Source organism: Echiichthys vipera, assembly GCF_963691815.1.
Source record: "Echiichthys vipera genome assembly, chromosome: 2".
Taxonomy (NCBI): Eukaryota; Metazoa; Chordata; class Actinopteri; order Perciformes; family Trachinidae; genus Echiichthys; species Echiichthys vipera.
Genome location: NC_139827.1, coordinates 36,212,591 through 36,233,499, shown reverse-complemented (window position 1 = coordinate 36,233,499; position 20,909 = coordinate 36,212,591). Strand labels below are relative to the sequence as shown.

The window sequence follows — 20,909 nt, the reverse complement described above, 5'->3', positions numbered from 1 at the left end:
AACTGATTCTGAAAAATGTGTCAATATCAGATGAGGATATTGTGAAAATATGTGATACATTGAAGGAGAGTTAAAGAGATGTCTAAATATGTTGAGCCTAAACGGGTGTTTTTAGGTAGAGATGAGAACAGGACTGAAAGATTTGCATATTATGTACCTGTGTTAGATACTTTAAAGAGTATGCTAGAGTCAGATTTTGGGCAAGGGCTTATGTCAGAAGATCCAAATGATGTTTCCAGTCCAGATGTTCTCTCTGACAGCTGTGATGGTAAGGTGCTCAAATCCAACACCTTTTTCCAGGAAAACCGAACTTGCCTTAAACTGGTATTATACCAGGTTGCATTTGAGGTTGTGAACCCTTTGGGTTCTGCAAAAAAGACGCACAAAATTTTTGCTGTGTACTTCTCGCTACTTAATTTGCCCTCCCATGTTCGATCAAACGTTGATCACATGCAGCTGGTTTTGCTGTGTAGAGAGAAGGACTTTAAAGAATTTGGCCATGCCACGGTTTTCTCAGAGTTGCTTGCTGACATTAAAGTACTGGAGGATGACGGGATAACAAAGGCAGATGAAACTGCTGTTAAAGGGACTATTTACTGCATTGCTGGAGACAACTTGGGCTCGCATTGCATTGGTGGTTTTACTGAAAATTTCACATTTCTGCAGATACTGTCTCATTTCTCGAACTCAATTTCAGGGTCAGGATTCAACTTCATGTGGACCAGAGCGCACCCCAGAAAATTACAGCTCTGCAGTTGATCAGTTACAGACTGAAAATGTGCCAGAAGTTCAAGGAATAAAGTTCAGGTCAGTGTTCAATTCTTTGAAACACTTCAATGTTTGTCTGCCTGGTTTGCCCCCATGTCTTGGCCATGACATCTTTGAGGGTGTCCTCTCTTATGATGTGGCACTCTACCTGAAGTATTTCATCAAAAAAAAGAAATGGTTCACATACCCTATTTTGAACAGGCGCATTAAGCAGTTGAAGTATATGACCACAGATGCCTCCTCAAAGCCATGTGAGGTCAGTCCTATAACACTAAAACTTTCTGGTCATGCTATACAGAAATGGATTTTTTTAAGACTGTTGCCTCTAATTATTGGAGACCGAGTACAAGATCCTCAAGATGAGGTGTGGCAATTAACTCTACACCTGAAGGATATAGTTGACCTGATTTGCACTCAGAAAATTTCCAAGCCTCAGGTTACTTACAGTACCTGGATGCTCTCATTCAAGAATATTTAGATGTCAGGAAAACCCTGTTTCCTAATACCAACTTGAACGAAAGCGTCATTATCTACGGCACTATCCAGGGTTGATTCTGAAATTTGGCCCACTGATCAGATTATGGACTATGCGCTTTGAAAGCAAACATAGTTACTTTAAAAGATGTACAAGGCAATCAAAGAATTTCAAAAATCTGTGCCTCACACTTACAGAAAGACATCAGATGTTTCAGGCCTATCTTTCAGCTGGGTCATTGAGTCCTCCAGCCTTGTAAATAAAGGACAGCTCGCCGTTTTACCCTGAGCTTTACAGTAAACAAGTCAAAAATGCTGGCTTAGTTCGTATCTGGCAGATATGACTGAATCATATTACTGAGAAGATCCGCAGTGCCATTACTGCAGTGTTACCGGATCTTCCTGTTGCAGTACTCAGTTCAGTGGAAGATACTTTAAACATACTTGGTGCAGACACCACAGATGATCTGCAGTTCATTAAGGAAGCAGAATTGCTACCAGTTTTGAAGCCAATTCAAGCAAGAAAACTTGTTGTTGTCTGGGCCCAGAGCAGTAAGTGTAATCAAATTAACACTGTTAAATAACATTTAACAATTGCTGTAACAAACTATGTAGAAATGAACCAATGCGTTTCATTTTCAGTAGAGCAGTATGACATAATTCAAAGTTAAATGCCTTTAAATCTCCTTTGTTCTTCTGTTACAGACTTGACTGCACCAACTCCAACCTTGGCGTGTTCCTCTCCAGTGTCTTTATGCTCCTCCCCACCTTCATCATCCACAGCCACCTCATCACCCATAGGAGGCTGTTCCACTTTTGTGCCAGACTGGGAAGAACATTTCCAGATACCATGGGAGAAGCTCCCTGAAGAGTTATTGTAGAGTTTGGAAAGGAAGAGAAGACCTACTCCGAGACTACGCCGAGAGATGGTGAGAATTGTGGTTTCTGAAATTATGAAGATGTGTAAAAATCCAACCAAACTAAACACCACAGAGATAGGTAAAAGGATGATGGCCCGGTATCCAGAATCTCTTCAAGATGTTATCGAGGGTGATGTTATTGGATCTGGATATCATTCAATAGTTAAGCAACTACAGGCACGAGTTGAAAATGTTAAACGACCTAACACACCAAAGATAACAAAACGCAAAGCAGCATCAGATGAATATGACACGGAAGAAATTCCTGCTGAAAAAAAAGCAAGTGTTCAAGACACATACGGCTGTGTAAACTGGGAGCCAAAATACTTACAGCTCTCTGACGCTGTGGAGAGTCAAAAAGGAAAAAAAGACAAGATGAAGAAGATGTTTCAAGAGATGAGCTACAATACAGACGATGTGAAAAAGTTAGTTCAGTCCACCTATTATACCCAGCGTAAAGACATCAACAGAGGGAAAAGCATCGATATACTCAGTCAAGAGTGGCCCTTTTTGTTCCAAGAAGCTGGTATGACAGCGCACTTCCAGGAGCTCACTGGTGTTGGTCTGATGGAGTAATTTGCTGCCAATATGGACAAAAAGGGGGGCGCCTTTTAAACTTCCTCAAAACAGATGCAAAAAAACACAAACAAGTCCTTAATGCGCATATCAAGTTCCAGACTGAGAGATCCAAGCTGGATGGTTGCTCAGAAGACGTCGTAAGGATGGTACTTTTGTTACTGGCTCATTTTGGTGAGAAGGAAGAGAACTTGTTCCATTACGTGGAGGAGACATGTCTGGCCCAAGAGGTTCAGACAGAGAACTTGCCTGCAACACCCTGCATTATTGTATGTGGTAAGTGTAACCAAATAGTCTGCCTAAATCTACACATGAAATGACATTGGGTTTTATATTGGCTTATGTTTTGATTTGTAGGTAATGTTGCAGTTTAGTCAACGGCTGACACAGAAGTACTTGTAATTAAACAAAATATATATTTTTTCATTGTTAATCTGTTCAGGGTCTTCTTGCTTTGCTGCTGGGACATTCATGTTGAGCATTGACCAAAAGATTGTCAACGACCACATCCCTTCCTTCATGTTTGCCCTCTGCCTGTTGTTTGGCAGTTACTACTGCTTTAACATACACTAACCAGTGGAACTACGATCAACACTAGAGTTCCTCCAAAGGTACAATTTCTTGTTACAATATCACTAATTATTAATGCAAATGCTTTGATTTTGTTCCTCAATTGTTCAATTATTATTATTTTATTTATTTCTTCATGAAGGTGTTTCTACTCAATAAATCCGGAGCGTGGAACCAAAGTCGAGTGGAAGAAAAAGAAGAAAGTACTTTCCGTTAATCCAAGAGTCCTCACTCTCATTGCAGACCCTGCAGACCACGAGTGGATAAAGGCCTATACTACTAACACTAACCCTTAAGGAATGGGGGTTTTGGGATACTGTGTTTTGCAATTAATTTGTTAAAATTGTTCCAAAAAGATTATTGAAAGCCAATGGTAACTTTTACATCAAAATAGTTTGTAAAAGTTTATGTTTAGCTTTACTGTGTGAGGTAATTTGTTTAGCAAACCAGTTGAGGTTACCTGAATAGTTCCAGAAATATGTAAGATAAATGTTTTCTCATCACTGGACGTAGATTTGTTTTTTATTTTATCAAAAACTTGGCTAGTGTAAAATAAAAATTTAAAATGTAAGATGAACAGGTTTTGAACTCCAGTCTGGCAGAAGTCCTGTGACTCCTCTGATGGCACCATTGGATAACTAAGTGGGTAAGTTGGCTACACCATGAGACACCGTGTGTCACCAAGACCCCATGGTGACACACACACTTTGAATGTCGTACAATCTTGCTTATACAGCTTTATTATTGACTTTTACTTTTTAAGCGTTACATACATCAGAGATCTAGAGAAAGTAATTGATTTAATTGTAATTTTAAAAAAACAAAACAAATTTTTTCTCACTTTCTAGGTTGAGTTGGGCCCATTCAAAAACTAGTTCCTGCTGATGGAAGTTGTCCTTGATCTTTGAATGTGGTCCTTTTTGCATTCCAGTTAGGACAATAAAGGTAAGGGATTCCACACAAACCGATTTTCTATCTTACACATTTTCAGTTAGCTGCCTTTAAAAACGCTGGCTGTCCTCTGGAATCCACCGGCTCTGAGGTGGTTATAAGGGCGGTGTGAAACTGGGTTAGTTCTCCATTTTTTCTGGTCCAGTATACAGGCTTAAGCCGGCATTTGTCACTGTGTGAAATCCTGGCTAATTAAAGCACACAGCAGCAACATTTACAAATGGCCAACAATGTCTATAAATCTAACTTGTGATTTAAGTATTATCTCATCTTACTGTTCTTTCAGATTTTGTTTTTGTTGGAGGAGGGATCAGTATCATTTAACCTTATACATAACATATGTTGCTTTAAGATAATTTCTAATAAAGGATTTTAATTAATGCATGCATGAATAAGGGCAGAAAGTGGCAAATTTGGATCACCCAGTCACTTACAGGATACTTTTTTGTTTGTTTGTTTCTGTGCAGTGAACTGCCTGCTGTGTAACTTTCCTTTTGCCAACCAGTAGTGTTGCATTCCATCCAGCCTTCTTTTGTGAAAACTATTGCAAAACTTCTACATTCTAGTAGTTGCTTCAAATTTGGATTATGTTTTGTAAGTTATTCAAAACATAAATGATAGATATGGCTGTGTTTATGGTCCATTGCCCTTGTTCACCATAAATCAACTGCAAACAATGTTGTTATTGTATGTTTAGACTACAGGGTGTCCGCAAATCCTTTTAATAATACTTAAATTCATGTATCTAAAATTAAGGCTAAAAATGTTATATGCAAATCTTAAATACATTACTCAAAGGTCTTAGATTTGTCAGGGCAGGACTGTTTAATGTTCTTTTTCTTGTGGGACTTTTCGAGAAGGAGATGTAGAGAGGCTAATTTCTTACGAGCTGCTGATATAAATGGTTATCTGCATGCTTGCTAGCTAGTCTGCGACTATGGGTAAGTGCAAATTTATTGAGAGTTAGCTGGACTATATCCGTTGGCTCAAGTCTGTTGCCAACCAAGAGGAGGCCAGATGCATTCTGTGCAAAACGACCTTCAAGCTCGGCACCATGGTGGTAAAGGCTGTCGAGAGCCACATGCAGTACGAGAAGCACAAAAACGCTGCCAGGAGCCACCAGAACCCAGTCTTATCACAGTTTTGCGTCTCTGCCCTGGGGCCAGCACAGTAGGACGGTGGGCCCCGCTGCTACTAGCACTGACCTTTTAAACACAGTGGTCAAGCACCGGTCTTAAAACTGAGGGGATAGGAGATCTCTTCCGTTTGATATTCCCTGACTCAGAAATCGCAGGCACATTTACTTCTGGAAAGGACAAGACTGCCTATACAACTCTTTCTTTCATCAGAAGCGAGCTAATCTGCAGCGTCAACAAGTCTTTTTTGTAATAAAGAGACAAAAAGTAAACTTGAATGAGTCTCACACACATGCTTGGGATGTAATACAGCAGGATTCCCCCGACTATCGCCTGTATTTATAGTGTTTTCATTGATGTATGTTGAGAATGTGGCAACTATTTTCAAAATGAATTGCCAGAAAAATCAGTATACTTTAATTTACTGTATATCGTGATGTAAAATTATTGCAATATCTCCCAACACTACTATATTGTCCCTTTGATCATGTGATGTTTTTTCTACTCTTTCCCTCCTGCTGGTGTGGTCCTGGGATCCTGATCCATTGCAGTAACTCATTCAACCTGGCAGGAACCTCGATGTCCATTTGCTGCTCCCTTGCTACTATGTTGATTCAACACCTACAAGAAAGCATCTTGACAGCTTGCTGATGCATTGGGCAAGTTTTCTAACACTGGACTATACAAACTGTTGGAGTTCTGTCTGCCCATGGATTGTGGAAGAAAGCCATGGTATCCTGAAATTCTATTCAAGGACATATTTTACACAACTGCCACCTTTATTTGTATCTGGAGTCAATTCTGTTACCATTACTCAAAAACTGTTGTAAGATGTCCTTTGATGATTAAAATATTTCCTACTTGAACTGTAGCTTTGTATTTAGTTTTTTCCATGGGCTTTTTTAAGTAATGTAAAGTCATTGAGGTTCGATCAAAACTAGCGCTACGAAATGTTTATATATATATATATATATATATATATATATATATATATATATATATATATATATATATATACACACACAATTTTTATTTTGGAGTCTTTACAAAAAAAGTAAAGATTTTATTCAAATATTTTATTATTGCAAAGTAAAACCCTGTTTTATTTCTACGATATTTTGAGAGAAATTATGCAGAAAAGGGCAGTATTTTATATTCATACAGACTGTTTATTAAACAGTAAAATACAGTTTTATCAAATAGTTGTACTGTATTTTCATGTTAAATATAGGGTAGAATAAAGTAAAAATCTCCAGCCTTTACTGTAAAATCAGCAGTACTGATATCCTTTTACCGTAATGTAAGAAAAGGTTCTACCGTATTTATTACGGTAGAATTCTGGCTTCCACAGCTGCCAGTTTTTTACCGTAAAAACAACAGTTTTTTTTTTACAGTGTACAATTAGGAATCTGACAAGACACGCAATGTTGATACATGCACCCTATGCACAGAGTTTGGCTAATTATGAGTATGTTATTTAATGCGCTGTCACCCATGAGAAAAATGACTCGTCTTTTCCATCAGTCCAGTCAGGCTGTATGCTCAGTCTGCACCTGTTTGTAGTTCAGCAGCTTTGCCTGCTGCCTTTCTATTCTGAGGAGTGCTGGGTTTAAATTTAGCAGAACTGCACCGATAATATTTTCTTGCAAAGCATGGTCAGGCTCCAAGTAAATTTGTGGATTTCCCCAGTGTGGGATCAATGAAGTTTATCTTATTTTATCTGAAAATATTTATTTAAAAATATTGGAAATTTTTCCATTGGAATTATCAGGAATTTATGGGAATAAACAGGAATATAACTTTAATTAATTAAATTGAAACAGGGATTTTAAATATAGTAGAGGATTTTTTTTTTTTTGCATAATCTTGACTAAATCAACCAGGTTTCATAACAATACACTTGAGAATATCCATGCTATTCCTAATCATATGCACAGTGCTTACTGCAGGGGTATTGAGGCCGCGGCCCCTGTCATATAAACTAATGTTGCCACAGCAATGGTAACATTCTAACAAAGAGCAGTTAATGCCTGAATGATTCATCAGAGCCCTGTATGATCTCTCAGAGCACTGTGAGTTTGGAGCTTAAACATATAAGCACAAACTAGGAACCACAAAAGCCAAAATAAGGCAAGTCAAAGGACAGAAAATGGGAAGGAAATGAGAAGAAATGTGGCAAATGTGGGGAAATGTGGGCGGCAGTTGCTCAGTCCATAGGTGACTTGGCTGGGAACCGTAGGGTCGCTGGTTCAAGTCCCTGTGCGGACCATGTATGAAGCGTGGACTGGTGGCTGGAGAGGTGCCAGTTCATCTCCTGGGCACTGCCGAGGTGCTGTTGAGCAGGGCACCGAACCCCCAACTGCTCGGGCGCCGGTCACTGGCAGCCCCCTCGGTCTAACATCTCTCTTTAATTGCATGTATAGGTCCTGTCTGTGCATGTGTGTATTTCGGGCATGTGTGTGTAACATGATTAATAATAAGAGTGAAAAAATTAAATTTCCCTGTTGCGGGATAAATAAAGTAATTCTTCTTAAACACAGCATAACAGAGATGAAAAGTGCCCTGTAGAAAGAGCTACCTGCCACAACTGTCACAGAATGCGACACTGGGCCAGAGTATGTCGCAGCAGGTCAGTGAATGAGGTCACAGAGACTGAGAGAGCTGAGCAAACCTCTTATTTCCTGGGTTTAGTGTGTGATGCTAATGAGAAAAGTGAACAGTGGACTGTACAACTACAAGGTGATTCCTCTCCAGTAGAATTTAAGATATACACAGGAGCTGATGTCACTGTCATAAGTGAGGACAGGTTTCACACACTCACCCCTGAGAGAACACTGGATGCACCTGACATTCCTCTGGACAGCCCTGGAGGTGAGCTGCTATGTCTGGGCCACTTTAATGCAAAAGCTAGTCACAAAGGTAAATATTATCCCTTCACAGCCTACGTTGTACGTGGACGTAGAGTCAGCAATCTCCTCAGCCTTGTCAGTAAGGATGAACCTGGTGGGGCGAGTAGATGAGCTAAAATGCATCACCAGCCATCTAACCCACAGTGAGCATGGTACTCTGAACCAGTCAAAATCCAGTTAAGAGATGATGCTATACCATATGATGTGCACACTGCATGCTGTGTGTCCTTTCCCATGTTACAGAAGGTAGAAGTTGAAATACAGAGGATGGAGAAGGATGGATTCATCAAGCTGGTGTTACAACCTACTGAATGGTGAGCCCCCATGGTATCAGTCACAGGACACTCGCAGCAGTCAGTTACAGTAGTTACGGACTAGGAGCTGTGCTGCTTCAGCTGCATGGAGAAGAGTGTAAGCCAGTAGCCTACTGTTCCAGACGTCTCAGGGCGCACTCACACTGTCCTTCCGCACCGCGTCCCAGGCTTTAGGGTACTTGTACCTTGCAGAAGGACAGTGTGAGTGCGCCCTTAGAAGCTGAAACATGCAATGCCCAGATAGAGAAGGAGTGTCTGGCTGGTGTGTGGGCTTGTGAAAAGTTTGATAAGTATCTGCCTAGATGAATTCAGGCTTGAGACTGATCATAAGCCATTGGTGCCGCTCATCTACAGTCAGAGCCTCGATAATGTTCCCTTGAGATGTCAGCGTCTTCCAATGTGGCTTATGAGGTACAAACCAGTTGCTGTATATGTGCCAGGAAAAACTCTCCTTGTTGCTGATGCCTTGTCGCGAAGCCCACAAACTTACACAAAAGAAGAGACTGACACACATAGTGAGGTAGAGTGTTGTGTAGCTTCGGTGGTCCAAGGCATCCCAGCATCTCCAAGCAGGATGGAAAGCATCAAAATGGCCACTGCAGCTTACAGCGAGCTGCAGTCTGTCATCTAAATTCATAAGAAGAATGGCCAGAATACAGTGAAAATGTACCACCAAAGTGAGTCAGAGCATACATGAAGGTAAAAAATGAGCTATCAGAGGCTGATGGTTTGCTCATACATGAAAGCAGGGTCGTCATTCCACTGTCACAGAGAGCCGACATCCTACAGAAAATACATGATTGGACATCAGGGGCTAGCAAAGTGTGAAGACAGAGCAGAATCTTCGGTTTGGTGGCCAGGACTCTCTGCAGAGCTCAAGAACACAGTGATGTCATGCCACTCATGCCAAGAGCAAAAGCAGGCCCAACAAAAAGAGCCACTCATCTCACTCATCAGGAAAAGGCCTGGGTGACACCAGCAGTCGTTTCAAAAGAGTGTGTGACTGCAAGGTCATACATCATCAACACACCACACGGAGCAGTGTTGAGGCAGAACTGCCGCCATCTCCGGGAAGATCTGTCTTCAAAACCTGCCCAAGACACCCTACTTTCATCAGCTGAGAGTACAGTAGTCATTTCCCAGCTAGAAACTGTTTCTTCTAGTCCGAAGGAAGTCCGTGCAGGGTTCTAAATTAACACCCGCCAAATGTGGGTAGAAATTCATTTCAGCCGGTGATGTAGAATATGAAGCGTTACATGCATGTTACAAGACTCTGTTCTCGCTCATTTATCCCTGTTTCGGTACTTTCTACATTTCCCAAGAACGCTGTGCTGTAATGCTACGTTATGACGTTTCATATGCCCATTGGCGTGAAACCGGCGTGAGAAACCATGGAAACGAGTGTCCAACAGAAAACACAAGGAAGAAGAAGAACGAACAGAGCCAAAGCAGGAAAATAGACTGAAAGAGGAGGGAGTTAGCTAAAGTTAGTAAAGTGAAGTCAAAAGTTCTGATTAAACTAAATGACTAAAGAGGAGGGAGTTAGCTAATATTAGTAAAGTCAAAAGTTCAGATTAAACTAAATGACTAAAGAGGAGGGAGTTTCCCTAATGTTAGTAAAGTAAAGTCAAAAGTTCAGATTAAACAAAATTACTAAAAAGGAGGGAGTTAGCTAACGTTAGTAAAGTAAAGTCAAAAGTTCTGATTAAACTAAATGACAAAAGAGGAGGGAGTTAGCTAACGTTAGTAAAGTCAAAATTTCCGATTAAACTAAATGACTAATGAGGAGGGAGTTAGCTAACGTTAGTAAAGTAAAGTCAAAAGTTCAGATTAAACTAAATTACTAAAGAGGAGGGAGTTAGCTAATGTTAGTAAAATAAAGTCAAAAGTTCAGATTAAACTAAATGACTTAAGAGGAGGGAGTTAGCTAAAGTTAGTGAAGTCAGAAATTCAGATTAAACTAAATGACTAAAGAGGAGGGAGTTAGCTAACGTTAGTAAAGTCAAAAGTTCAGATTAAACTAAATGACTTAAGAGGAGGGAGTTAGCTAAAGTTAGTGAAGTCAGAAATTCAGATTAAACTAAATGACTAAAGAGGAGGGAGTGAGCTAACATTAGTAAAGTCAGAAATGCAGATTAAACTATATGACTAAAGAGGAGGGAGTTAGCTAACGTTAGTAAAGTCAAAAATTCAGATTAAACTAAATAACTTAATAGGAGGGAGTTAGCTAAAGTTAGTGAAGTCAGAAATTCAGATTAAACTAAATGACTAAAGAGGAGGGAGTGAGCTAACATTAGTAAAGTCAGAAATACAGATTAAACTAAATGACTAAAGAGGAGGGAGTTAGCTAACATTAGTAAAGTCAGAAATTCAGATTAAACTAAATGACTAAAGAGGAGGGAGTTAGCTAACATTAGTAAAGTCAAAAGTTCAGATTAAACTAAATGACTAAAGACGAGGGAGTTAGCTAACGTTAGTAAAGTAAAGCCAAAAGTTCAGATTAAACTAAATGACTAAAGAGGAGGAAGTTAGCTAACATTAGTAAAGTAAAGTCAAAAGTTCAGATAAACTAAATGTGGCGTTGTTTGGGACAGACTTCTTGGGGTGAGAAGAAGAAAGAGGCAGGGGACGAGGATATCAACAAAGAAACGAAGAAAAGAAAATTGAATGCCAAATGGCTGACAGGTCTTGAATGGCTTGTGTTTGATCACAAATATGTTGCCATATATTGTCAGGATTGCTGCATGTACTCGAAGAAAAAAAACAAAACGAACAATTTGGTGGTGGAAACTATTCATTTTAAAGTCGAGGCAGTAAAGGACCATGAGATTGCCCGAAGTCATCAGGAGAGCCTAAGGAACTTGGATGTTAGATAGGTGGATATATAGATGAATGGATAGATAGATACATATACATGAAAATGTGTGTGAATGACAATAAAGTTTGTCTAAGTCTAAGTCTAAGATAGATAGATATATAGATAGATAGATAGATAGATAGATAGATAGAGAAGATATATCTATATCATATAGATATATCTATAATTAGATATAATTGTATCTTATTATAATGTAATTCGATATAATTATAGATCTAGATAGAAAGAAAGATATAGATACAGATATATAAATATAGATAGATAGACAGATATATATGTATATATAAATATATATTAGGGGTGGAACGGTTAAAAAAATCCACTGTTCATATCACGGTTTTGTGGTCAAGGTTTTTCGGTTCGGTTCGGTTGTTTTTTTCTATTTCTTCTAGATTCTAAAAATACCATGTGTCATATTTGTAGCCTAATAATTAAAAAAAATGTAATCAGATATTCTTAAGGACATGTCAAGCAATCATGCAAAAACTGAAATAATAAGGCAGCTTGCTTAGGGATTACTATAACAATCTTAAATGAATGTGAAGTGAGAGTTTGAAGCAGTAGGAGACACATTGCTGCATTTACGCGTTTATATATTTAGTTGGCATAAAGGTAAACAATTGTTTGCCTTCTAGGTAAGAATATAAACACTTTTACATGATCAAATCTTTAAAAAAAATGAAGAAAATAGGTTTTCTTTCACTAAAATACGCACAAACAGCAATCAATGAACTGACTTAAATAGGCTACATCAGGGCTGTTCAAGTAACTTGGAATTGGGGCCGGTTGACGAAAATGATCCAAAATGAGGGGCTGTAAAAATATGAGCATCACATTAATGGATATTGTAAAACAATGCAGCGACATAGTAGTGCATACTGTATATTGTATTTATTTTATCAATGTAAATATTAGTCATAGGCCTCAAAGTGCAACAAGATTGTCAAAAACAATCCTTGTTAAATGAACAAACCTGTTAACCAGAGGTTTTCACTAAATTATTGGACCAAAGTAAAGTTTGAGGCTCTTGTCCTTTACTTGAGTATTTTATTTACATGCTCCTCGCACACAGTCACCATTGTTGTTTACATCCCACCGCGCTGTACCCGCAGTAGCCGTGTGACGTCATCCATGAGACCGTTGCCAGGATACAGACCCGGCATCCTGATGCATTCATCCTCATCTCAGGAGATTTCAATCATGTCAGCCTCTCTTCCCACCTTACTGGCTTTGTACAGTATGTTGATTGTCCCACTAGGAAAATGAAGACACTTGATCTGCTGTATGCTAATGCCAAGGAAGCATACACTGCCACAGCCCTTCCACCTTTGTATAGGCAGATCAGATCACAACCTGGTGTACCTCCAGCCTTGCTATAAACCCTGTGTCCTGAGGCAGCCCACAACCCCCAGGACATTCAGGAAGTGGACTCCAGAGGCCAGAGAGTCCCTGAGAGCCTGCTTTGAGTGCACAGACTGGGATGTACTGCAGGACACAGAGGGAAACTGGGGGGACACGGAGGTTGACTGCACTGTCAGCTACATATCTTTCTGCAGGGACATGATTGTACCAGTGAGGGTTGTGCGCTGCCTCCCCAACAACAAGCCCTGGATCACCTGTGAAATCAAGGGGCTCCTGAACCAGAAGAAAGCTGCCTTCAGGGAGAATGATAGGGAGAAGCGCAAGCAGGTGCAACAGGAGCTCAAGAAGTGCCTGAAGATGGCTAAGGTGGACTATAAAATGAAGGTGGAGAGTAGAGTTGTTTTTGGCGGCCTGTTTTACTTTTAGTCTAGTCTAGTTTTAGTCGACTAAAAGTCTGAGCATTTTAGTCTAGTTTTGGTCGACGAAAAGTTTGAGCATTTTAGTCTAGTTTTAGTCGACTAAAAGTCTGAGCATTTTAGTCTAGTTTTAGTCAAAGAAATTGTATATTAGTCTCTTTTAAGTAATGCAATTATAGTTAATCAATATAATAAAAGTACCTAGTAGTATTGACAAAACCAACATTTTCTTTTAGCCAAACCCATGCAGAAATCTTTAGTTTACATGCATGTGCGGGTCTAGAATTAGTAATCCAATTTATGTTGATGATAAATTCAGTTCAGTGTTATTTGCTCTGTGAAATACAAAACTAGGGGAAGTTTAGTGCACTTATAGAATGAGTCAGTCAGATAGGAACTAAAAACACCTCACACACACACGCTAGTCTCACACACAAACACACAGACACACACACACACTTGTTCTCAGCTCCAGTCGCTAACGCTAAAGCTAGCGTTAAAACCCAACACATTAACCGTAGCATCATGTCGCATGAGCTTTCTAAAACAGAAAGTATCGTTACGTTAATGTCCTGACTTACCTAAATGTCATTATGGGTGGGGTGTCTCTTAAGATCTGTGGTGTTTTTTCCTGTGATTTTGTGGTCGCATTTCTCGAAACACGACCCCCGGCTGGCGTCAGACTTTGTTCTCATTTTCTCTTTAGTTGTTGTTAACGCTAACTCTAACGCTAACGCTAACCCAGAGCAGCGGCATCTTCAGAATCTAAATAATGCCCGTGTGGGGATTGAGGAAGTGACGTCGCCCCGACGCAAGACTGGGAGAAAACTTCAAAATAATAATAATAATAACAACGTGACTAAACGAGACGAAAAAACGTTATTTCGTCTCCTTTTCGTCAACGAAAATTAAGAGACTTTTCGTCTCGTTTTTATTTGTCAACGAAATTGCATTATATATTTAGTCTTAGTCATCGTCACATGCCCAGCATTTTCGTTTCGTCTCGTCTAGTTTTCGTCACGTGATAAAGGTTCATTGACAACAATATTTCGTCATCATTTACGTTGACGAAAACAACACTAGTCTCGTCTAGTTTTCGTCACATGCCCAGCATTTTCGTTTCGTCTCGTCTAGTTTTCGTCACGTGATAAAGGTTCATTGACAACAATATTTCATCATCATTTACGTTGACGAAAACAACACAAGTGGAGAGGAAGCTGCAGCACAACGACACCAGAGAGGTGCCCAGCATTTTCGTTTCGTCTCGTCTACTTTTCGTCATGTGATAAAGGTTCATTGACAACAATATTTCGTCATCATTTACGTTGACGAAAACAACACTGGTGGAGAGGTAGCTGCAGCACAACGACACCAGAGAGGTGTGGAAGGAAATGAAGAACATCACCGGCTACAAACTGAAAAACAGCCAGGCTACAGCAGGTGATGTGGACAAGGCTAATGAGTTCAACCTATTTTTTGATAGGTTCAACACGGCGTCCGGGGCCTGCTCAGCCTCACCATCACTCCCCTCCACCTCACCAGCATCAGCCTCCTCCCCTACACCACCTTCTCCTCACTGCTCCAGCTCCAACACCACAACTCCCATTTCTCTTAGCTCCTCTCCCTTCTTCTCAGTAGATGGAGCTGAGGAATCCGCAACCAGGAAAAGCGGCTGGCCCAGGTGATGTCTGCCCAAGGCTGCTGAAGGTCTGTGCGGACCAACTGGCTGAGCCTCTCCAGCCGCTCTTTAACCTGAGTCTACAGGTAGGGAGGGTCCCAGTCCTGTGGAAAACATCATGTCTTGTGCCGGTTCCCAAGGCTGGTCGCCCGGCCGTGCTAAATGACTACAGACCGGTGGCCCTCACGTCACACATCGTGAAGACCCTGGAGCGGCTGATCCTCCGTCACCTCAGACCACAGACCTCACACACACTTTACCTGCTACATCGGGTTAACTCCTACCTAGATGAGCCGGGGAGTCAAGTGAGGATTATGTTCTTTGACTTCTCAAGTGCTTTTAACACCATCCAGCCTCTGCTGCTACGAGAGAAGCTGGGACTTATGGGAGTCGAACCTGCGCTCACATCCTGGATCACTGACTATTTGACTAGTAGACCACAATATGTCAGGCTGGGGAGCTGTTTTTCTGGGTCGGTTGAGTGCAGCACTGGGGCTCCGCAGGGGACTGTGCTGGCTCCGTACCTGTTCACCATGTACACATCGGACTTCAGCTACAACTCAATCCTGCCACATCCAGAAGTAATCTGATGATACAGCTATTGTGGCACATGTGAGGATGGGACAGAAGGCAGTACAGGGACCTTGCGGGAGCCTTCGGCAGCTGGTGTGAGAGGAACGGCCTCATCCTAAACATCAAGAAGACCAAGGAGATGGTCATCGACTTCCGCGGGTCTAAGCCACCACTGCAGCAGGTCAACATCAGGGGCAAGGACATCGAGGTGGTGCAGTCCTACAGGTACTTGGGGGTGCACCTGGACAGCAAACTCGACTGGTCTCCAGGAATGGCCAGAGCAGGCTCTTCTTCCTGAGGAGGCTCAGGTCCTTCGATGTCTGTGTGGGGATGCTGCACATGTTATACCAGTCGGTGGTGGCAAGTACCATCTTTTATGCTGCTGTCTGCTGGGGAGGCAGTGCGACTGAGAGGGACACTAGCAGGCTCAGTGGTGGGTAGGTGCCTAGACTCACTGGGGGCCGTGCTGGAGAGGAGGATGTGGACCAAGTTGTCTGACATCATGGACAATACCAACCACCCCCTCCACCACACCCTGATGGAGCAGAGACTGAGCGCCACAGGAGGTCCTTCGTCCCTATGGTCATCAGGCTGTTCAACAGTTCAGTAGTGTACAGGGGCCGCTGACCTTGGCTCTGGTGCCAGGCCCAACCCAATCCACCCTCCACCTCCTCACTTCTTTTATTACTGTATCATTCGTTATTTATATCGTTATTTATTAATATTTCTTTTATTGTTGAATGACTGTCTTTTTTATGGTGTGTGTATTATGCGTACTGTGAGCTATGGGACACATAGAATTTCCCTGAGGGGATGAATAAAGTATCTATCTATCTATCTTCTTCGACAAATCAGTGGGAATATTCTACTTACTACTCTACTACATTTATCTGATTACTTCAGTAACTATTTCCTTTACCAGGCTTACTGTGTACATATGAAACATTAGTTTATTCATCAAAAACTGGACTGACACAAATGAACGTAACATAAATGCAGAGTAGCATGGTTTTTATCAACTTCTCCTCTTTACACGCAGATATGGCTGCAAAGTAAACTCACTAAAAATAGTGAGCTTCTCCTCCTTGAAAGACCAGCAGTCGCCACTGATGATGCACTTTCTGTGAATATATTGTTGTATGTTTTGTACTTGATATGTGTTTTTCATGCCAACAATGTTAATAAAATTATAAAATGCATTCAGTGGCACTCATAATTTCTTTAATTTTCACCCTAAAAAATGTGTGCTTAGTGGAAATTCCACATTGTCCGGTGATCAAAAAAGTTAATTTAGAACCCTGGTCTAAAACCTCACACACACCCCTGCACAGACATCAAGACAGTATGGACCCAGAGCTGGAAGACTTTGCAGACCTATCAGCAACCTGACATGTCTGAGCCGCTGCTGCTGCTAACAACATTAGCTCGGATAATCGGAGGTAAGCTGTACAGCTAACTCAACCTTCATTACTGAAGAAGTACTACGTTTGGTAATCATGAAAAATAACCTCTAACCTTGTGTTGTTATTGTAGCTGAAGTTACACTGTGTAAGCTTTAACTGTCGTTACTTGACGGAGGATAACAGAACAGTCTATGGTACCAAATCATCGGACGAGTCAGGTTACCATAAATATTCCTTGAACTATGCTAATCTGAAGAGTTTCATCTGTTTTAGATGAAGGACAAGTTATAGCCTGGAATATGTAAAATACAAAATGAACAACAAGTGAACAACAGGCTAGAAGAAATAGTGATCACATATGTAAATGTGTAATAAATTCATAATAAAGTATCAAATCAGTTAATGCAAACAAATCAATTCAATGTTTCAATTTTGGTAAAATTCAAGCATTCAGCATTGTATAGGATATCACAACAGAGTAGTTTGACAAAAGACATGTTCAATACCAAACACGTAGGTCTAACTTTGAATATGTTATTTTGATATCCTTCTTATGTTTTATTGCTTTTCACCACCCCTTAATTAAGTTATGAATTTGAAGAACAGCAAATTATATTAAAGGCTATGAAACACGGATAGATATGTTGCAGTAAACCATTGGATAGATTTGATAACAAATTATCTAACGGGTAAAAATCTCCAATTACCCCTACATCACTTCTGTCTGAGATACGGTGACCAGACGGCCCCGATTTCTGGGGACAGTCCCCGATTAGGCCGTCCTGTCCCCGTTTAAAGCTGTCCCCGATTTGAATGGGAGATAAAAAAAAATTGCGCACAGACGCAAACTCCAGTTATTACGGTGGCCAGTTAAACTAACGTCCTGACGTTACGTCGCGGTACCTGGAAACAGACAACACGGTAAAATTGTTTCCTTTTTCTTGCTGAAGAGCAGAAGACTGAGGAAGGCAACCGTGTTAAGGTAAGTTGTGTAGTATGAACCCATTTATTTAGTTAGCTTGAACTAGACTTGTCTGTGTGTAGGTTAGGTGAGGTAAAATAAGGATGATTATAGTACAGTGCGTCTGTTTATCTGAATTGAAGACCTGAACTGAAACCACACTGCTAGCGCCAAACTGTCACTGGTGTTGTTGAAGGTGTAATGTGTGATTAGATAACCATGAGATGACAATAATATTACTGTATTTTGCTTTGTTGTAGAATAAGAGAGTGTGAGTGATGAGTGATGAGTGAGGGAGAGAAAAGACCAGAAGAGTATAAGTAGAAGCAAACTGAGTAAAGGCAGGAGAGAGTAAAGGAATGATGTGAAAAGGAGAGAAGAAAGAAGGGTTGAGAAAAATAAAGCACTTTAGGAGAAGAAATTTAAGAGGATAAGAAGTGAGACAAGGTGAGGGAAGATAAGCAGACAGGAAGATGGCTCTGTCAAAGAAGCGCAAATGCCATTTTACTGATCATTTATACGCCCCTGTTGCCAAGGCCAAGATGACACAATGGTCCACTGCACCCTTTGCCAGTCTTCTTTTTCAATTGCCAGTGGGGAAAGATTTTCTGTGGTGGAGCATCAGCGTGCAAAAGAGCATAAAAATGCTATGATTGCTAATGTTGGTACACCATCCATCACTAGATTTTACAAGAAGGCAGCACCTTCCCAAAAGGAGTATGAATTAGCAGTGCAGGAGGGCATCTTGGCATACCACACTATGAGACACAATCATAGTTTCCAGTCTATGGACTACACAGCACAGCTGACAAAAAAGCTTCTGTTTTGTTCTCAGTAAACTGACACTTGCATTGTTTTTGTGTGCTAATGCTAACTTGATTGCTTATGCTACCTATACATTTATATTAACTTGTATAAATGTTATATCTATGTTATGTATGTATGTATGTATTGTTTTATCTATTTTTGTCTATTTAGTTATTTTGTTCTGTTGAATAGTATTATTGTTATTATTGTTCTGATTGTGCTTTGACAACACATGTACAATGTCATGCCAATAAAGCCTATTTAATTTAATTGAACTGATAATTACTGGAACTGTTGATGTAATATTCAGTCTGCCCCCTTAAGAAGTGATATTTGTGGCTGCACTTAATAAATGAAGGCTGATGCTGTTGCATGGGTTAAAACATTTTGTTTGACACATAGTGGTATGTGGTCTGAAAGGTTTAAGAACCTCTGATATAGCATTTTAAACAGGCAGTTACATTGAGCAGATAAGGAAAGAAAGGAGACTAAATTATAAAAGTATGTTATCAAATCTGATGTTATTGCTTTGTTTAGAAATAAACTTCTCACTATTGCATCTGTTCTTCAATTTTGCTCATGTTCTCCTCTGCTGTTATTCCATCCAGGTCACAGAGGCTGAGAGGACTGTGGTTGACCTGCTTGGACCTGCATGGATCTAGACATTTAGGACCAAAAACTAAAGAGCTTTTCAATAAAAAAAAATTGTATGAGCTAAGAATCTGTTTTGTTGTTGTTTTGTTTTATCTCTGTTTTTTACAGCGTTGTCAAATGCTGAAGACATATGTTAGAATAAACAACTCATGCAGCCTTAACAGAGGTGGCTATTTAATTATACTACTACCAAACTACTTCTACTGGGACTACTGAAACTTCTTATTTGCTGCTCATTTGCTTTAATACACATTAAAAAATACACACTGAAATTAAAATACATTAACATGTAATTGCCCCTGTTATTTATTTCATAATGATAACATTTTTTTTTTACCACCGCGCCGAAAATGTCCCCGATTTTCTTTTCAGAAACCTGGTCACCTTAGTCTGAGAACGGTTGTGTGTATGGCACAAACCATTGGAATGTTAATGAAAAAATAAACCGCTTCTCAACTGAAAACCTGTGGCAGAAAATGTGGAAATCAGCTCTGTCTGACTTCAGTCCTGTGTTAGAAGCAGCTTCGATGACTTGTGATATTTTCGACAGTACCTGAAAGCCTCACAGGGCCTCGGAGCCCCTCCCTGTAAGGCCTGACAGTATGTCGGGAAAACAAGGGTGGAGGTATTCGGCATTCGTTCCCTGTAGTGCTGTGTGCAGTGTCAAACACGCAGAAGGCTGTACGGTGCTGCCGTGACGCCACGCCTTTCTCTACTGCACAGCGCGGAGAGATGGCGCCGCGTGCACCGAACCCTCTTTGTCAAAACCTCCCGAGTCCTACTACGGAGCGCGCGCGCAAGGGAGGGGGACAGATGCTTGTGAACGAGCCCAGAGCGTCTTGGACAACGTTCGGAGCTTTGTCTTACAGCTCCTGTTGAATGTAGACAGTGAGAAGAGCAGCGCCCCTGCAGACACACATGTCCACCCACTTTACAATCCATAAAAAACCTCAACGAACATCAGCAGTCGGCCCACATGTGACAAAATCACATCGTTGGTGTTCTATTCCTGTTTATTTGGGATCACACTGGAGTAACGGCAATTCGCTTCATTATCTCTCGTCGCCTCACATAACAGAGAAGGGTATTCCAAGCGAAATAAGCCCATAATGCGTGAATATGAGTCACACCAGTTTATTACGGTGGACGTTCGAAATCCCTTCTAATTTTCACTTACCTTTCAGTGTCGCTATTGTGTGTATTCTTCGCTCCTAACAGTTGTGTGTGACACAGGAGACACTGCTACAACCGAGATGGGTGGGAGAGCGGCCGAGACGTGCTGCCTTCAGGACACTGTCGGAAATATCACTGGAGCGCAGGAGGGTAAATTCTATTTACAGTCAGTGGGATAACATACTGATGTGATGTAACACATCACTCTCATAACGCTTTTATCATTTATTTATTAGGGCCCGAGCACCAACAAAGTCGTCAGAGAGGGACCTTTTGAATTTGCTAGAACTGTTCTTTTTTTCTCCTTATAACAAATGAATCGCCTTTTGGGGGCTTTATCATCTTCAAAAATTCACCAAGCTTATCACAAAATTCAAGCTCGGGGA

The 20,909-nt window shown here is 40.7% G+C and overlaps 1 protein-coding gene across 1 annotated transcript in view; it reads right to left on the bottom strand.

Moving 5' to 3' along the window:
- Positions 1–20,629, bottom strand: part of LOC310959216 (uncharacterized protein) — a 64,154-nt gene extending 43,525 nt beyond the window's left edge. Inside the window, exon 1 of the mRNA XM_083930483.1 lies at positions 20,528–20,629. The gene's annotated coding sequence lies outside the window, so the exon portion shown is untranslated. The remainder of the gene's footprint in view (positions 1–20,527) is intronic.
- Positions 20,630–20,909: the final 280 nt, after the last annotated feature.